The 18,147-nt window shown below is 50.5% G+C and overlaps 1 pseudogene; it reads left to right on the top strand.

The window, feature by feature from the left end:
• The first annotated feature begins 2,599 nt into the window (after window positions 1-2,599).
• LOC115868939 lies at window positions 2,600-2,740 on the top strand (annotated as a pseudogene).
• Window positions 2,741-18,147: the final 15,407 nt, after the last annotated feature.

Raw genomic sequence — 18,147 nt, 5'->3', positions numbered from 1 at the left:
AGACCGGGCTGCGGGGAACCGCGAGAACTCGAACCGACGACCTCCGGCCCGAGAGCGGCCGCCGCACCCTTGGACCCAAGAACCGGCACGCCGAGCGGGCGGTGCGCCAGGATCTGAGGGAGGAGCAAGGCCTCCTGGGGACCCGGCCTGCGGGGCAGGCGAGGATAAGAGGGGCGGGGAGTGGGCGGAGCACTAGCGTGATTGACGGGTCTGGGGGCTGGGAGGTGGGCGGGCCCTGGGGTGACTGGCAGGTCTGTTGGTGGGGCGGGCCAGAGAGCGATGGGCGGCCCTTAGCGTGGTGGGTCTGGGACCAGACCTGGCTGGGGCGCGGGGCCCAGCAGCAGCAGGCCTTGTCAGAGAGGGACAGGGCAGGTAGTGCTGAGCGAGTGTGCAGCCTGCGTGGCAGACCGGACCTGCAGAAGTGGGGCCTGATTGAGACTAGCCAGGCCCAGGGGGCATGGCGGGGCAAAGCCCAATAGCACAGAGTGGTGGCTGTGATCTGCTGTGCTGGGACGGGGCAGGTGGTAGGCGGGGCCTTAAGAGGGTGGGGATTTTGAGTGAGCACAAAACCAAAAAACCTTGGTTGTGGTGGGCAGGAACATATTGCGACAGGTGCGTGGTGGGCGGGGCTTGAAGGTTGGACACTGTCCCCTGTTCAAAGTGGACCCTGTGCTTTGCACTCCACAACTATCCGAGCAATCTAATCACATGACCCACAAATCCTAAGACGTTCTTGGGAATAAACTCAAGAAGAAATGTGTAGCAGCGCTCTGTTTGTTTTTGTTTTTTAATCTCAGAAAATCAAATTAAATCAGAAAATCACCCCATTCCCAGATGGGAATAAAGCGATAAGCATGGGAAATTCTTAAAGCGATATGCATGGAAAGTTCTTCCTGAGTGGGCTTATGAAGTCATTAAGATTCTAGTCAATATATCAATTTATCTGATTGTGGTAATGATTGTACTACTCTAATTGCTATGATTGAACTGTTGAATTGTGTGATATGTGGATGAAGTGTCAATAAAACTGTTTACACATATATCAAGTTTTCAAGGCCTTTATCTACAATTCAGCTGGAACAGTCTGAATTATTCTAAAGAGAAAACAGGTCAAAATGCTTTTCTGTAGCTTTGGTGATAAAATTGATGCCAGCTGTCAGTCGCTAGAATTTTGCAAGACCAACAACTTACCCTTTGCAAATGTTTATTCTCTACAGCCATGGACACGGACATGGACTTCACCAGGTGTAATACACAGGGATCCTTCTGTGGAAAGAGACCATGAAGAAGCTCAATATCATCAGTATCCACTCAAAGCCAAGGGCCAACTGCAGCACAAACTCTCAATTGCTAATATGCAAGTTCAGGCTGGAGAAGTTTACAAGTCCACCAGAGCAAACTACAACCTTCAGTATATCCACTTCAATTAGAAGACTATCTCATGAATAGATTCTAGGCACTGAAAACCCGGTGAGTTGTACGATGACATTTAGGGCATCATGTGACAAAAGCACAAGGTTGTTAACAAGGCAAGCAAGCAAGCAAGAAAAGAGCCAAATGGATGCCACAGGAGACTCTGCCTTTGGCCTTGAAGGTAAAGTAACTAAAGGAAACAGAAGCAATGATGATGTCAAAGGGCTGAACACATTTCAAAGGGCGGCTTAAGGAGACAAACTAAAGCATTATCATGAAAGTGAAAAGACCTGAAGTTGGAAAACCAAAGAGAAAAACATGTTGGGTATTTCTCCCGCTGAGAGAACTAATGGAAAAAGTCGAGTGTCTAATTGTAGTTCTAAAAGATTCTACTGCAAAAGTGTGATGTGGTTGTATTCTTTCATCATACTGATTCAATCTGAATGATGAGCAACGAATTCAAGGAGCTGGCCTAGACAAAGAAGAATGTAGTATCAGAATCAAAGGAAGATCACGAATAACCTGAAGTGTACAGTCGACACAGCTTACTTGCGGACAGTGAAGAGGCCTTGAAGCATGAACTGATGAAGATCAAAGACTACAGCTTCAGTATGGATTGCGCCTTGAGGTAAAGAAACAACAACCCTCACAACTAGGACAATTAACAACATCATGATAAATGGAAGCAAGATTGAAGTTATTAATAATTTAATTTTAGGGAATCCAGAACAGATGATCCCTTCAGGACCAATGGTGAGAGTGGTGATACCTGGAGGGTGGAGGGAAGGTGAGGGAGAAAAGGGAAACCAGTTACAAGGATCTACACATAACCTCCGCCCTGGGGGACGGACAACAGAAAAGTGGGTGAAGGGAGATGTTGGACAGTGTAAGATATGACAAAATAATAATTTATAAATTATCAAGGGTTCATGAGGGAGGGGGGCAGTGGGGAGGGAGGGGGAAAGTGAGGAGCTGATATCAAGGGCTCAAGTAGAAAGAAAATATTTTGAGAATGATGATGACAACAAATGTACAAATGTGCTTGACACAATGGATGTATGTGTGGATTGTAATAAGAATTGTACGAGCCCCCAATAAAATGATTTTTTAAAAAGAATTTAATTTTACTTGGGTTCACAATCAACATACATGTAAGTAGCAAGCAGTCAAGAAATTAAATAGTGTCATACTTACCTGGCAGGGGAGATACCATGATCACAAAGGTGGTTTTCCCAGGGCGAGGATCACCCATTGCACTCTGGGTGTGCTGACCCCTGCGATTTCCCTAATTTGTGGTAGTGGGGGACTGCGTTCGCGCTATCCCTTGAATTAAACAAACAAACAAAAAAGAAATTAAATAGTGTCTTATACAGGGCAAATCTACAGTAAAGTATCTCTTTAGAGTGCTAAAAAGCAAACATGTCACGTGGAGGCCCAAGCCAAGGTATTTTAAATGGTCTCATATGCACAGGAGAACTGATGCTTCCAAATTGTGGTGTTGGCAAGGAATAGTGGATACAATGTGGACCAACAGAAAGGAACACGTCTGCTTTGGAAGAAGTATACACAGAGCGCTCCTTAGGAACAAGGATGATGAGACTCCATCGCACATACTTTGGACATGTTATCAGGAGAGACTTGTCCCTGGAGAAGGACATCATGCTTGGTAAAATAGAGGGGCAGCGAAAAAGAGGAAGATCCTCCACAAGATGGATTGATGGTGAGTGCAGCAATGGCTTCAAATAGCAGGGAGATTGTGAGGACGGAGCAGGCCCAGGCAGTGCGTGCTTCTGTTGTCCCTGGGATCACTGTGAATCAGAATGGGCTCAACGGCACCTAACAGCAACAACTACGTGAGCGGCGTGGAAAGCATCAAAAGAATTTGAGAGTAGAACAGCACTGAAAAGAACTGGTCACTGTGCAGCCAACTCAGGAAAGAGCCAGTGATCCAGAGTCGATGCTGAAGAAAGAAGGCCCAGGTGCTCTGAAGGCATGGGCTAAAGATGACAAGCTCAAGGAATTGACGGAAAACAGAGTGAGGCGCTTCAATGAATGGAAGTTCACACTCATCTATGCCAAGAAACTTGGACGGTAGCTACCTGGCCAACCAACTGGGAGAGAGCCACATGTGTGCCCATTCTAACAGAATGTGGACATGATCTAACAGTATTGCATACAAGCAAACTTTTGATGATGAGAGTAACAGTTTCAGCACTACATCGATGGGGAATTGCCAGAAGTTTAAGTTGGATTCAGAAAAGGACATAAAATGAGGGATATCATTGCTGATGTCACATGGATCTTGGCTAAAAGCAGAGAATACTTCTTGTTAACCTGTGTTTTATTGACTATGCAAAGACATTCTACTGTGTGGATAATAATAAAGTATGGATACCATTGCAAAGAATGGAAATTCCAGGACACTTAATTGTTCTCATGCAAAACCTGTATCTAGACCAAGAAGCAGTCATTTCAATAGAACAAGGGAATACTTTAAAATCAGGAAAGGTGTGTGTGTGTCAGAATTGTGTCCTTTTACCATACTTAATTCAATGTGTATGCTGAACTGGACTTTATGAAGAAAAACACCATCAGGATTGGGAGGAGACTTAGAAACGTCATGACAAAATGCAGAAGGCACACCCTGGCCTGCTGAACACCAAGAGCACTTGAAGCCCCTGGTGATGAAGATCAATGACTAGAGCTTTCAGTCTGGATTACTCTTCAGCGTAAGACAGAATTCCTCACAAGTGAACAATAAAAAGCACCGTGATAAACAGAGAAAGTTCTGAAATTGTCAATAATTTAATTTTACTGAGATCCACAGCCGCTGCCCAGGGACACTACATCAAGAAGCCAAATGACATATCGCATTGGGAAAGTCTGCGGCAAAAGAATTCTTTCAAGTGTTCCAAAGCAAGGATGTGACCAAGATGTCACTAAGCTGCATCTGACCCAAGTCATGGTATTTTTAATCGCTTCATGTACATGCAGAAACTGGACAGAGAATAAGGAGAAAACTCGATGCCCTTGAACTATGGTGTTAGCTAAGAATATTGCATATACTGGGGACTGCCAGGAGGAGAAAAGGTGAGGTGGGACAGAGGCAGGCTAGCACTCCCCTTCTACAGGAAGCCCAGAGCTGAGCACAACGGGCCCTCACTTCCTCACATGTGAGAGGCAGATGCTATTTGACTTCAGTCTCCTTTGTGCTTGACTTACCAATGGCATCCTGGGCCGGACTGGGTCTCTGGTTCCAGTATGGGAAACTGGGGACCGGGAACAGAGTGTCTGTGGACAAATTCTCCGTGCTCATATAGAAGGAGTCTGGAGGCAGATTCCGGTGCAGGAAGGTCCTCATCCTCGTGAGTCAAAGATGAATCCCAGTCACATTCTTGTAACTAAAGCTGTCCCCCACCATGTCCCCCATAATGATGCCTGTTTTAAGGTGCTGCTTGCAAGCACATGGTTGCTGCTATGCACTTGAAGGTGAACTGCTGGAAAGCTCTCTGCCTGAAGGCTGTCTGCCCTCAAGAGCCATCAGACCCCCCACCCCAAGTACGGCCCGCCCCTTCTCATAAGGACCATAGATTGCTCCCCTGGAGAAGAGCTCAGGGACAACCAAGGTTAGGCCGCCATCTCAACTCGAGAGCCCGCCCGTCTTGTTAGGTGTGTGCCTTTCTGTTATGTGTGTGGTCCCAGCACACCCCTGTCCCGTCATGTACATGTATGACGTGGCTTGCATGCCGAGATGATATACGCCTGTGAGAGAAGACATTCCCCCTCTCTCTGTGGTTCCAGTATCCGTGGGAGCAAGGAGCCCTTGAATATCTTGTCCGATATTTCTTTAATTTATCCTTCCAATTACACATCTTAGCCCCATTCAGTTGTGGAGGCTTGTCTCCCACGGTCCAGGGCCGTCTGGGGAACAGGATGGGTGTGTTGGCTCCGTTGCAGGGAATTCAGAGAAACGGGAGCTTTGGGTTTTGCCCTTCCTGTTCCTCAGAGAAGAGGGTGCTGTAAAGGAAGCTGCAGGTCATCACCTTGCATTTGGGGGATGCCTAGAGAGGGAGCCAGCCCTTCACCCCCTGGGCCACCTTGCTGTGTTTCCTAACAGGTACAGCCCCAAAGTAGGGCTTGTGGGAGAGGCCATGGGGAACTTTTCAGATGTCCTGGAGTGCAGGGTGTACCAGAAAGTCTGCTATCTGTCTGCTGCCATTAGAGGGAGCACGGGGAGGCTGGAGAAGAGAGGAGGTCACAACAGGTCCCGCTGAACGCCGGCCTGCAGTACTGACTTTGGTTGGCAATCATTTTCTTTCCGCACTCTTCTCTCAAGGCCCTGTTCTATTATCATCTTGCTTTCATTGTGTCTAGTGAAAAGTCTACCATTTGATATGCACACTTGAAAAAAGTATAACGTTTTTTCCAGATTCTTTCAAAATTCTTGTTTTCAACGGTTTTACTATGATATTCCTATGTACCTTTTTCATTGTATGTATCTTATTTAAAGTTCATAGAGCTTCTTGAATCTATGGCTCTTGTCTGTCATTTTTTAACAACTCCTGGTCAATATTTTTTTCAAATATTGCTTATGCATCCTTCTGTTTTCTCTCACTTTCTGGGGTTCCAATTACACCTATGTTTTTACTAAGACCCAGGTAGAGCATGTATTCTTGTCTTTTCTGCCCTATTCGTGGTTGTACAAGTCCCAGCTTCTGTGGTAATCTTTAAACCCATCCCTTACACTCTGAATTTCAGTTATTTTATGTTTACATTCCAATTTTCTGACAAAAGTATCTTTTCATTTGTTTTTAAATTTTTATTTTGAAATGTCATGGTAATAATCCAAATAGCTGGTAACCTACAGATGTATTCCTGTTTTTCTTGGTTTATGTAATCCCTTTTCTCTCTCTTTTTACAATATTTATTTGTTCCAGTGGTTTTATTGGCACATAATATAATTCACATATCGTACAATTCAACAGTTCAATCACCTCAAGGAGAGTTAGACGGTGATCTATGTAATCCTTTTCCTTTCTGCTCCTGGTGATTCTGCAATTAATGTTGATCATGGTGTGCAAAGGGGGAAAATACCACAGACGTTCTGGATGACGCGTCCCTCATTGGGGAGAATTTAATGAATTCTGTCTGTCTGTCTGTTGATCACAGACACCTTTCCCGTATGTAGTGTCAGTGGCGGAGGGAGGACAAAGACTGGCCCCAGACTTTTCTGGGCCTCGTCCTCCCACGTGAAGGGGCCTGAGTGGCCGGTCCGTTCCTTTCCCCAAGCCCCCGTCTCCCTGTCCACACCACCAGGGTGAGAACGCTTGTTGTCTTTCAGACTGCTCAGAACCGGAGCCCCCTTCTGGTCACAGGGGATCACCAACATGCTGTGACATTTGGTGAGTGTGGAGTCCCACTTCCTGACCAGACACGACCCCATGACCTCTGTGCCCTGCATCCTACGCTGCCACCCAGCACTGGCTCTTGAGGGCCTGATCCCTAGAAAAGGGACTCTTGGGGCATTGGGCCAGCATTCTGAGGTGCAGGGGTATCATTTGAGGGAGTGGGGTGAGGATATTGCTAGTGCCTTTCGGAATACAGCCCCTTCCTAGCTCCTTCTACTTAGAGCCGTCACCTCTCCCAGAGCAGCAGGCTCAGCTGGCAGGACACATCCAGGTGGACATGCGAGCAGAAAGACTAGCAACTCCAGCTGGTCAAGTCAGGATCATCCATCCCTTCCCAGGGCAAGATGGGAAACAGGTTAATATGCAGCCAATGTACCCACAGTGTTTCATGATGAAACTTGGCAAATGAAGTGGCCACGTGGCACCAGGTTTGGGGAGTCTAGGCTGAGGCAGCCCAAGGGATGCCCGAAGTCAAGGTGTCACCTCCCCAGCCCTGTGCCGAGGACCCTGGGTCCGGGAGATGGCAGAGAGCTGCCAACACGGGGTGTTCCCGACACCAAGGTGAAGCTGAGTCCGTGGAGCTTCCACACTAGGCTGACAACAACACTGTCCAGAGCCTCCGGGAGGGAGGGAGGGAGGGCACCATGGCAAACAGCAGGGCAATTAGTTTTTCTCTACTGAACCACCTGGCACAGCGGTGCAGAAACTGTGACGGCTAGTAGAAACTGTTCAATGGCACCTGCCCTCCAGGGACATCTAGGGCTGGGCCCCGCCTGGTCTTCCTTAGACACACTGCACCAGAGAGGTGTCAGGAGGGGTGAAGCAGGCACCAGGGGCCAGGTCGGATCCCAGCTCACCTCCCTTTGGCCCCTTCCTATGCCAGCCTCCAAGTTCTTCCCAGGAGCCCCTATTAGCTCATCACGGCAGGCTCCGCCTCAGGATCAGGGCCTGTTTTGTCACACCTGGCACAGATCTGAAAGCACAGGTGCTCAGGGGCTGAGCAACGGTGCAGATAGCTCAGGCATGTGACCAGCTGATTAAGGTCTGCAGATTCCCTCTGCCTCAGAACTGCACCTGGCAGAGCACACAGCCCAGAATGCAGGGTCATGCACTTTAGCAAGAAGGGTCCCCGACAATATCTTCTTATGAAAAACTTCAGCTACACAACAAAGCAGAAAGGCCTGAACAGCAAAATCCTTACACCCTGCGCCGCACAGAGATTCTGTAATCGCCTTCAATTCTGCATCTGCTTCTTCTGTCCACCCCTGGCTCCCAAGTGGCCCATCCACCTCCCTCTCTCCGCCCTCCCCTCCCCCCCCTTCTCCTCCCTCCTCCTCGCCTTTCCCTCAACCCCACCTTTCTCCCCACCGCCCTGCGCCTCCTCTTCCTGCTCATCAGGATGCAGTTCACAGTGAGATGGTGGCCCCAGACATCCCACCCCAAATAGTGCCTGCTACCAGAGTTCCACGTTTCTGCACTTTGTGACAGTAACATGTACAAACATCGGAATGCACGAATCTTCAGCGTACCATTCAAGGAGTTTGATCTGCTTTTCTTGTGGTAAGATATTTTTACCACAAATATTTTCCATTCCACCCATGTTTACATGTACAATCCAGTGACCATAACTACACTCGCCATGTTGTGCAAACATCCCCACTGTCTATTCCAAAAAGGTTTTCATCTCCCAAACAGAAATGTCATCCCCCTTCGGTAGTACATCACGTTCCCACCCCTGCCTCCTGTGAGCTCGGAATCACAGCAGCTCCCATACAACTGCACGCATCACTGCCAGGCCTGCACCATGCCACAGCAGTGGCTACCGTTAAGCCCATTGCTGAAGTCAGGGTGTCGATCCATCTTGTTGAGCGTGTTCCTCTTTCTCAGCGACCCTCTGTGTTCCCCAGCATGATGTCTTTGGGTAAATCTGCTATACCAGACCTCTTCAAAGGAAGGACAAAGGTGCGCCTGCCCCGAGCTATGGCATTTTCAATCGCCTCTTACGAATGTGAAAGCAGCACAGAGAATAAGGAAGATCAAAGAAGGACCGATGCCTTTTCCTTGTCTGACAAAGAATAGTCAAAGTACCACAGACTGCCACAAGAACAAACAGACCCACCTTGGAAGAAATGAGCCAGCGTGCTGCTCAGAGGCCAGAACGGCAAGACTTCAGCTCACGTACTTTGGCCATGTTGTCAGGAGAGACATCCCTGAAGAAGGGCAGCATGTTTAGTAGAGCAGAGGGACAGCGATAAAGAGGAGGCTCTCAAGGCGATGGATGGACACTGTGGCTGCAGCAATGGGCTCCAGGTAACAGTAATGGTGAGGCAGGCACGGGGCTAGGCAGTGTTTTGTTTCATTGTGCATAGGGTCGCTATGAGTCAGAAGCAACTTGACAGTATCTAATAACAGCAACACACGGTCAATGGCAGGAGCCCCCGCCGTCGCAGTCTCAGATAAGTGCTGGGCTACTAACCAGAAACCCACCACCGGCTCGTTGGTAGACAGATGAGACCGTCTGAGCCCAGAAAGATTTACAGAAACCCTAAGAAATGATTGTACTCTCTGTCCCATGGAGTCACTGGATGGCAGGGGTGAGTGTGGCCAAGGAGCTTTGACAAAGCAGCATCAGTGTGGTGACATAGGCAAACCTAGTTTTCAAAGTGCCAGCCTATTGCAAAATGTAACATTCTGTACAAATACACATTTTCCTAAGTGGAAGGGCCACTCACTATGTGCTGGGGAGTGGGGGCGGTAATTTTTCTCCCGGGGCCCCACCATCCCGAGGCTCCAGGACAGTGGGGGAGGGAGGGTGCGCCAATGCTCACTCCCTTGGGTCCAATCAGGCCACTCCTCCCTTGAGGCTGCACTTGATGTACCTCCCGTGAGTTCCCTCCGGCGCCTGTGCACGTCACTCCCGGTAAAGCCTCCGAGTGGATCCAATTAGTGTTGAAGGGCTGGAGACTTCTAGAGAATGTTTTCTGTGTGCGTTGACGGCCTTTCCAGTGGTATGACATGAACCACCCCCTCCAGGCCCCTTTGAGGACCCCAGACACACTTTGTTTGGCTTCTTCCACTCAGTTCTCCCTCCTGATCCCTCTCTCCTTTTTGCCATGGGGGCTTATACATTTCCAAACCCAAGTTGGTTTTCATGCTGCTCTCTTGCAAAAATCAGCCTTTGAATCCCAGTAGAGCGTTGTTCAGCTCGCTTGCTTTGGACACCTCATCAGGAGGGACCGACGGCTGGAGGACGGTGTCTTGTATGTGGGGAAGGAGAAGGCCAGCAAGGGCAAAGGAAACCCTGAGGGAGATGACTGGCTTCTGATCTCACCAAGAGCCGCAGGGCAGGTGGGCACAAAAACGGACTCCAGCATGCCATTGTGAGGATGTGCAGGATCAAGCCCCACTTTCTCCTGTTGTACATTGGATCCCAAGAGTCAGTCAACTGAACAGCAGCCGGCCAGCCATCTATTTATCCATCCATCCATCCATCCATCCATCCATCCAGCCAGCCAGCCAGCCAGCCAGCCAGCCAGCCAGTCAGCCAGCCATCTACCCATCTATCTAGCCACCAGCTATCTAGTTATCATCCATCCATTTATCTCATTCTCCTCCCCTAAATGGTGACCACATCATGTCAAATCCATCTGCCCGGTTGCTCTTGATCACACCCATCTTTACCACAGCCACGAGCTCCCCTCAGTCCAATCCCAAGGCATGCAATGAAGACCCTGAAGCCTCTTTCCTCTTTCAGATGTCCCACACCAGCGACACCAACCTTCTAGAAAGATTTGTATCACTTGGGTCTCTTTTTGCTCAAAAGCTCATAGTTCCCCAATTTCTCTACTTGCTTCAGGATAAAGCCTGCCATTGGGGGCCCCCCACAATACAGCCAACTCTGCTTCCTTGCTTTCAGAAATAATGAGGCTTTCATATTTCCAAAGTCACGTTTGTTAATTGTTGGGCACAAGCCCTGATGCTAACTGAAAGGACAGCAGTTCAAGCCCACCAGCTGCTCCATGTGAGACAAATGAGGCTGTCTGCTCCCATAAAGATTTTTCAGTGGTCAAAACCCTATACAGGCTAGAATGAACTCAAAAGCAGTGAGTTTAGTTTTCTGGCTTTCATGGCAGGCATTAGGGAAATAAGGAAAGGCAGGAAAAGCTCAGACAGTTATCCGAGTATCAGTGAGGGGAGTGCTTATTCAAAGGTACTGCAGCCATTGGGTTCTTGCGTTTGCTGCCCTTTGCCCAGGGTCTTAGAGAAGCTGCTTCTGTTCTCCAGAGTCTCCATGATGCCCCTGCTCCTTGATCCCGCACAGCGTGGGAGCTGCAGAGAAGAGCTAATGTGTAAGCCCAGAGAGCACCCTCCTCCCGGTCTGGGACAGCCACAGGCGGTGTCCTTCTCTGGCCATTGCTCCCTGCTGTTTGCTAAGCTATGCAGTGCACATCCTGCTCAGGGCGACAGCCCCTCCCTCCCACCCAGTGCCCCGTGACTGGGTGGGGGCCAGACAGTTGTGACCCCTTAGGGCTTCTCAGGCTGATTTGCCATAGTCAATGGCCAGGTATTTCTTTCTAGGCTGCCTCATTAGGAAACTCCTGGCCCCTGGGGTGACCCTGCTGGTGTTTGAGACACTGGGAGTGAGTCGGGAGCCCCTGGTGGTGTGGGTTCTGAGCTCAGGTCAGTGTGAAGGTGGGAGGTGGGGAGTGACCTGCTCTTGGTGACAGGAGTGACCCCTCGGTGAGCCACAGCCAGGACTCTGTGTCACTACTGGAATTTCTAACATCCATGGGGTGGCATGCTTGCTGTCACACTGTGCGCTGGCAGTCCTCTAGGGGAACAGGACAGGGTGCTCCCCAAGGGACCCTCAGTTCACGGCGCCGCCGGCCCTTCCTCCGAAGGGTTTACACGGTTGGGCAAAGCCCCAGTCTGATGGCACCAGCGCACCAGCTGCGGCCCTGAGGCCCCAAAGGGCAGGCATTCCATATCAGTTTAGCTATGGGGGGCATGGCTCACTGCTCTCTGTTCTCGTGAACAGGTGTCACGGGCTCGTCGCAGTGAGAGTGGAAATACCAATACGCAAGAGGAACAACGGGCTCCCGGAGCTCCCTCCATGCTCTCCTCCTGCCAGCGTGGGCTCTTCTATCCTTTCAATATCCCGGCAGCCCTGTTGTCGTCGCCGTTGTCATTGTTAGGTGCCATCGAGGTGGTTCCAATGGCCCAGCAGACCGAAACACCGCCTGGTCCTGCGCCAGCCTCACTTTTGGTCCTAGGCCTGAGCCCACTGTTGCAGCCATGGTGTCAATCCATTTCCTGGAAGGTTTTCTTTTTACCGATGCCCTGCCACTTTACCAGACATAATGTCCTTCTCTAGGTACTGGCCTCTCTCCTCACAAGATGTCCCAAGTGTGTTTGATGAAGTTTCTCCATCCTTGCCCCTAAGAAGCATTCTGGCCACATTTCTTCCAAGACAGATCAGTCTGTCCTTTTAGCAGTGCACGGCACATCCAACAGTCTCCTCAGCACCACCATTCAAACGCGACTCTTCTTCCGTCTTCTTCATTCAATATTCAGCGTTCACATGCAGATGAGGTCATGGGAAATACCATGGATTGGGTCAGGCACAGCTCAGTCCTCAAAGAAACAACCTTCCTTTTTAATCTTCTAAAGAGGTCCGTGCAGCAGATTTACCTAATACAGCCCTTCTTTTGACCTCTTGACTGCAGCTACCATGAGCATTGGCTGGGAATCCAAGCAAGACAATCCTTGACAACTTTAGCCTTTTCTCCATTTCTCTTTTCTTTTTTTTCCCTTTTCTCAATTTCTCATCATGTCACCTACTGGCCCAGTTGTGAGGTTTTGCTCTTCCTTACGTTGACTTGTCATCCCTACTGAAGTCTACAATGCTTGATCTTCATCAGCAAGGGCTTCAAGCCTCCTTACTTTCAGCAAGCAAGGCCGTGTCCTCTGCACATCAAAGATGGTTAATAAGCCTTCCACCAATCCTGATGCCGCATTCTTCTTCGTATAATCCAGCTTCTCTGATAATTTTCTCAGCATATAATTGAACAAGTATGGTGAGAGGATACAACCCTGATGCACACTTTTCCTGATTTTAAGCCGTGCAGTAATATCTTGCTCTATTAGCGCAAATGTTTCTTGATTGATGTACAAGTTCCTAATTAGCACAATGAAGTGTGATAGAATTCCCATTCTTCTCAAGGTTATCCAAAGTTTGTTATAATCCACACAGTCAAATGCCTTAGCATAGTCAATAAAACACATGTAAACACCTTTCTAGTACTGTTTGATTTCAGGCAAGATCTTTCTGACATCAATAATGATATTCCTTGTTCCACGCTCTCTTCTGAATCCTGCCTGAACCTCTGGCAGCTCCCTGTCAATGTACTGCTGCAACCGTTGTTGGATGAGCTTCAGCTAAATTTTACTTGTGTGTGATATCAATGATATTGCTCTACAATTTGAGCATTCTGTTTGGAATGGGGCAAATATGAGCGTCTTCTAGTCAGGTGGCCAAGATGCTGTCTCCCAATTCCCTGGTGTAGATCAGTGAGTGCTTCCAGTGCTCATCAGCTCGTTGAAACCTTTCAGTTGGTGTTCCAGCAATTCCTGGAGCCATGCTTTTGGCCAATGCTTTCAGTGTGGCTTGAACGTCTTCCTTCAGCACCGTTGATTCTAGCTCATATGCTAGCGTTGGAAATGGAGTGTCAAGTAGTTCTTTTTGATACAGTGACTCTGTGTATTCTTTCCATCTTTGGATGCTTCATGCACCAGTCAATATTTTGCCCACAGAATCTTTCAATATTGCAACTTAAGGCTTGAACGTTTTTTCTCCAGTTTAAGACATGCTGATCATGTCCTTCCTTTTTCTTTTTCTTTTTTTTATTTTATAGATATCAAAGTTTATTAGTGATTACGAGAGTCAGCATACAGAACGTGGGGGAGGAGGGTGGAGGTGATGGAACAACTACAAGGATCATGGAATGTTAGCTTGCAAACAGATTCTTGTAATTGCTGTCAAGAAGGCTTAAACCCGTAAATAACTGAACAGGCAAAAGTTGTGAGATAGATATACAAGGGGGCTTCAAAAAGTTTGTGGGAAACTTCCATTATTTTCATATTTGTTTAGAGCCATCACTGGGGCTATTTCTTGCTGCTAGTTTCTTTGCTGGCCTGCTCTTCCACCTGCATGGCCGGGACCAGGACCTTCCTGAAAGCTTGCAGATCACTGGGAAACATGGCTACAGTGGGTTCTGCTTTGTTCTCCATTTTCTCCAGGTCGTAGTCTGGCTGCTTGGCCATCTCGAGAGAGCTTAAGTCAGGTTGGCCCTTGCTTTGGACAACAAGCAGGAGCAGCTCCCACACTCCCCCACACTAACGAATTATTAGATCCAGTTCAATTGCCAGGATGTCTTTTACTGCCTACTTTCTCTTTGAGCTGAAGAGGTTCAGAGTCTCGGGGAGGAGGCACCGCTGGGCGCACTCACTACAAACTGCTCAGGCTGCAGGCGCTTCTCTGGCACCGCGCTCCGTGTACAGCAAGTAGGAACCGCGCGCTATCGTGTCCTTCCTTTTTCATGTCTCCTCTAGTGAATGGATGTTTTACATGCTGGTGGAGCAGTGGTTACCCACTGGCTAGTGAACCACACGGTCAGCAGTGAGAATCCACCTGTGACTCCTTGGGAGAAAGCCGGGCTTCTGCTCCTGGAAACTGTTAGTCTTGGAAACTCACTGACACCAACTCTCGCCTGTTTCATTGGGCCACTGTGGGTCAGCGGCATCAACTGGATGCAGCGGGTTTGTTTTTTCAAATTATTTCCATGCAAATACACATTTTACAAGTACATATATTTACAAGTACAACTGGTTTAACCAAGTGGGATCACTTTACACAGTCTAATCTTAAGCATTTTTGGATTTGCTTTCCTGTAAGCAAGTCCCCTGGGGATGGAGCTGACCACCTGCCGAATGGCCCTTAGAACCAGGCCTGGAGAGCTACTTTCGGGAAGGGCACAACCGTGGGGACCCCTCCCCCCACCAGTGGAGTCCTATTCTGCACACTTCACATGGGGTTCCCATGGGTCAAATGCCTATGTGTAGTCGCTTGGCTCCCCCACCATGGTGCCCACCTTCATTAGAGGGGCTGTTTCCTGTGGGAGCCTTTTATACAGCCTGATTATGTAATCAATGTGCCCATCTATAACAGTCCCGTGCCTCCTGGAGTGACCATGTCCCCCTTACTGCCTTATCTTCCATCCCAGTGGCCCGCAGAGGCTAACTCCACTAGCTCATGTCAGGATTGTCTCCCATGAGAGGAAATCGCTGCAGCGTAAGAACAAGCAGTCAGGGACTAGAGCTGCCCAGTGCCCAGGTCTGTGGGAGGCCCTGGTCACTCACAGCTCCTGCTGGAATGAGGGCACCGGCTTGCCTCCCAGGCCGGCTGCTGGGCTCACTGTAGGAAGATTTGAGCATTAATCAGGCAGGCCTGCACTCCGGAGGGCAGTCCCTGGGGGGTTGGGGAGGGTGGTCCCTGGGGGGCTAGGCCCCTCACACCTCCACACTGGCATGTTTCACGATGAGCAGCCGAGAGGTGGACCCATGGCTGAGCCTCCTCGCTCTCTGCCACCCAAGGCCTGGCTGATGTCTCTTCCACGCTGTGGCAGCCACACAGGCCAGGAATCCATTGGAGACGTTTGGAGGCTGCGGCGCAGCGGGGTCAGCGGCAGCCGTTCCAGGGTGTCCTCCTGGGACCCCAGTGCTCCCTGAGGCTTGCCGGCCTGCCCAACTCCCCAGTGGCTTGCAGAGGTCCTTTGGATCCAAGGGAAAATGATTGCTCTTGCCGCTGGCCCCTGGTGGCGCTGTTGGGTAGGCATTGGACTACTAGGCTGAGGTTAGAGGTTCCAGCACCCTGCTGGAGAAAGATGAAGCTACAGTGCCCCTAAGATCGGCAGCCTCAGAAACCCTCCATAGGGCCACTGTGCAGGACCAGGGAGTGTTTCACTCTGTTGCCCAAAGAGTCAGATTGGATGGACGCAGAGGAGTCGAAGCGGACGCCACAAGCCAGTGCAGTTTTTGGTTACAGAGTCATTTTGACCCACAACAACCCCTATTCGACAGAGAACTGCCCAACGGGGTTTTCCAGACTCCAACAAAACACAGCACACCGACCTCACTGCCTTCAAGTCAATGCCGACTCACAGCGACCCCATAGCACAGGGTAGAACTTCCCGTGAGTTTCCCAGACTGACGCCTGAGGGCGGAGAAAGCCTCGTCCTTCTCCCACAGAACGCTTGGTGGTTTTGTATGGCTCCACCAAGGCTCCCTGGACTGTAGTCTGTACAAAAAAGATGTCCAGGCCTTGTTCCGCTGATGGGCTGGAGGGGCGGGACCTCTCATATGCCCTGTAACCTCTGAGTGCCCCCGCACTGTACTGCTTCACTCCTAAAACCCTAAGCCCAAAGCACTTGGAGGGGTGGTGGTGGTGGTGCACAAGACTCCACTCACTGGAGGGGCTTTCTTCTAGGTTCTCAATGGAGAGGGGGCAGGTTCTGATTACTGAAGTGTTATCTGTCCCACCTGGAATTCACATTAGAGGGAAAAGAGGATAAGAGCCGGCCCTTGTGCTTCATCACTAACAAGCTGGTGTTGGTACTGTCGCGGCCTGGGCCTTGGCTCCGACTCACTGACCACAGAGGACACAGGGCTGGTCGAGCCCAGGCATGCTCCAATCACATGGCAGGCCCAGTGTCTCGCAGCTGACACTATCGTGATTCAGGGGGCTCTCACTGGCTAACTTTCAGAACAGATTGCCAGGCCTTTCTCCCTGGTCTCCCTTAGTCTGATGCTCCACGGGTGAGCCGTCCGTGCCTATGCAATACAGGTGGCACCACTTCCATCTCCACAGTAGCACACAGGCCATTACAGGACGACAGCTGTACATATGAGTCCACCTTAAAACAATTCAAAAACACATCCAAAAATGGAGCCTCAGGTTCAAGGACAAAGTGTGCACCATGTCCCCATGTTTCTGCATTGGTGGTGGCTTGAGTGGGTGCTGAGCCAGACTGCAGGATGCCCAGCCTGGCACCGCCCTTTGGTAGTTAGGGGCTGTCCTGCAACCTCAGTGGTCACACCTCCACCCTCTGCAAAATCAGGATGTGGGGCGGGCCGGGTGTTGAAGAGCTCAACGTGGTGCCTGGTACCCAGGGGGTACATAGCCCCACTGTGGCACCTAATGTCCAGTGCCAACGACAGTGCCCATGAGCACTGCACCCTGCTTCCTCCTCTGACTCCTAGCGGTTCTTCTAGCCTGGCTCAGATCATAATGTGTCAGGTGGCTCATTGGTTTGATGGCCACTGCACCTGGTCCTGCCTTGCCCCACCCTCTCCCAGTAGCCTGCCAAAGCTGGCCTCAATAGACCCCTGTCTCTGCCCGGCCCCCAGAGCCAGTCTGCTCCCATAGGGCACTGAACAGTCAGTCCTTCATCTCCTAGGTGTGAGGACCGGGGCAGCTGTGCCTGGTGAGCACTGCAGTGTAGACAACCAACACCCAGTCAGCTGGTCAAGGGCAGAGCGCTCCTCAGAACAAGTGGGAAGCACACATCTTGTTCTCTGGGAAGTGTGGCAGTCTCTCGGCAGTGCAGCTGTTTGCAGTCAGAGACACAGGAGTTACAGCTGGAAGCGAGGAGAAGGCTGCTGGGGGCCTGTAAGGAGACAGCCAACAGGCCGGGGAGGCCAGGAGGAGGGGCGGTCCAAGTGGGGGCTGGGGGCTTTCAACACCATCTAGTGAGGCTGGGTGGATACAAAACAAGGAAGGCTTCAGGAAACTTCTGCTCAGACTAGACCAGCCTCCAGGGATGGGTCGCTCCCTGGACCAAACCACCTTCCTCTCCTCCCCTGCCACCCCCTCGCCCCCCCTTCCTCCCAGCTCAGCTGGGCGGCCCAGGCTCATGGGAGCCGGCAGGTCCCGGGAGGATCTCTGCCCGCAGACGCTTGCTGTGGATCATCCAAGGGGTTGCAAGACGTCAGCTGGACAAGAGGACGCTCAGATATAAAGATTTGCGGAGAGGAGGGGGGAGGGGAGGGAGACGACGCTGGTGGGACGAGGAAGAGCTGCAGGGCACGAGGAGGGACACGACGCCCTGAGGGCTACGGTGAGGGCGGCAGGGGTCCGCAGGACACTCGAGAGTGGCACGAGCCCAAGGTTCTCAAGGGAGCCGAGGTCTGCGAGCGAGCAGGGTGGGAGGGTGGGGTGCAGACGCCGGCCCAGGAGTACTGCGGGGAGAGGCGCGGAGGGCGCGCAGGG

Source organism: Echinops telfairi, unplaced genomic scaffold, assembly GCF_000313985.2.
Source record: "Echinops telfairi isolate 266 unplaced genomic scaffold, ASM31398v2 ScPeMD7_18;HRSCAF=68, whole genome shotgun sequence".
Classification (NCBI taxonomy): domain Eukaryota; kingdom Metazoa; phylum Chordata; class Mammalia; order Afrosoricida; family Tenrecidae; genus Echinops; species Echinops telfairi.
This window is presented reverse-complemented; position numbering and strand designations above follow the sequence as displayed.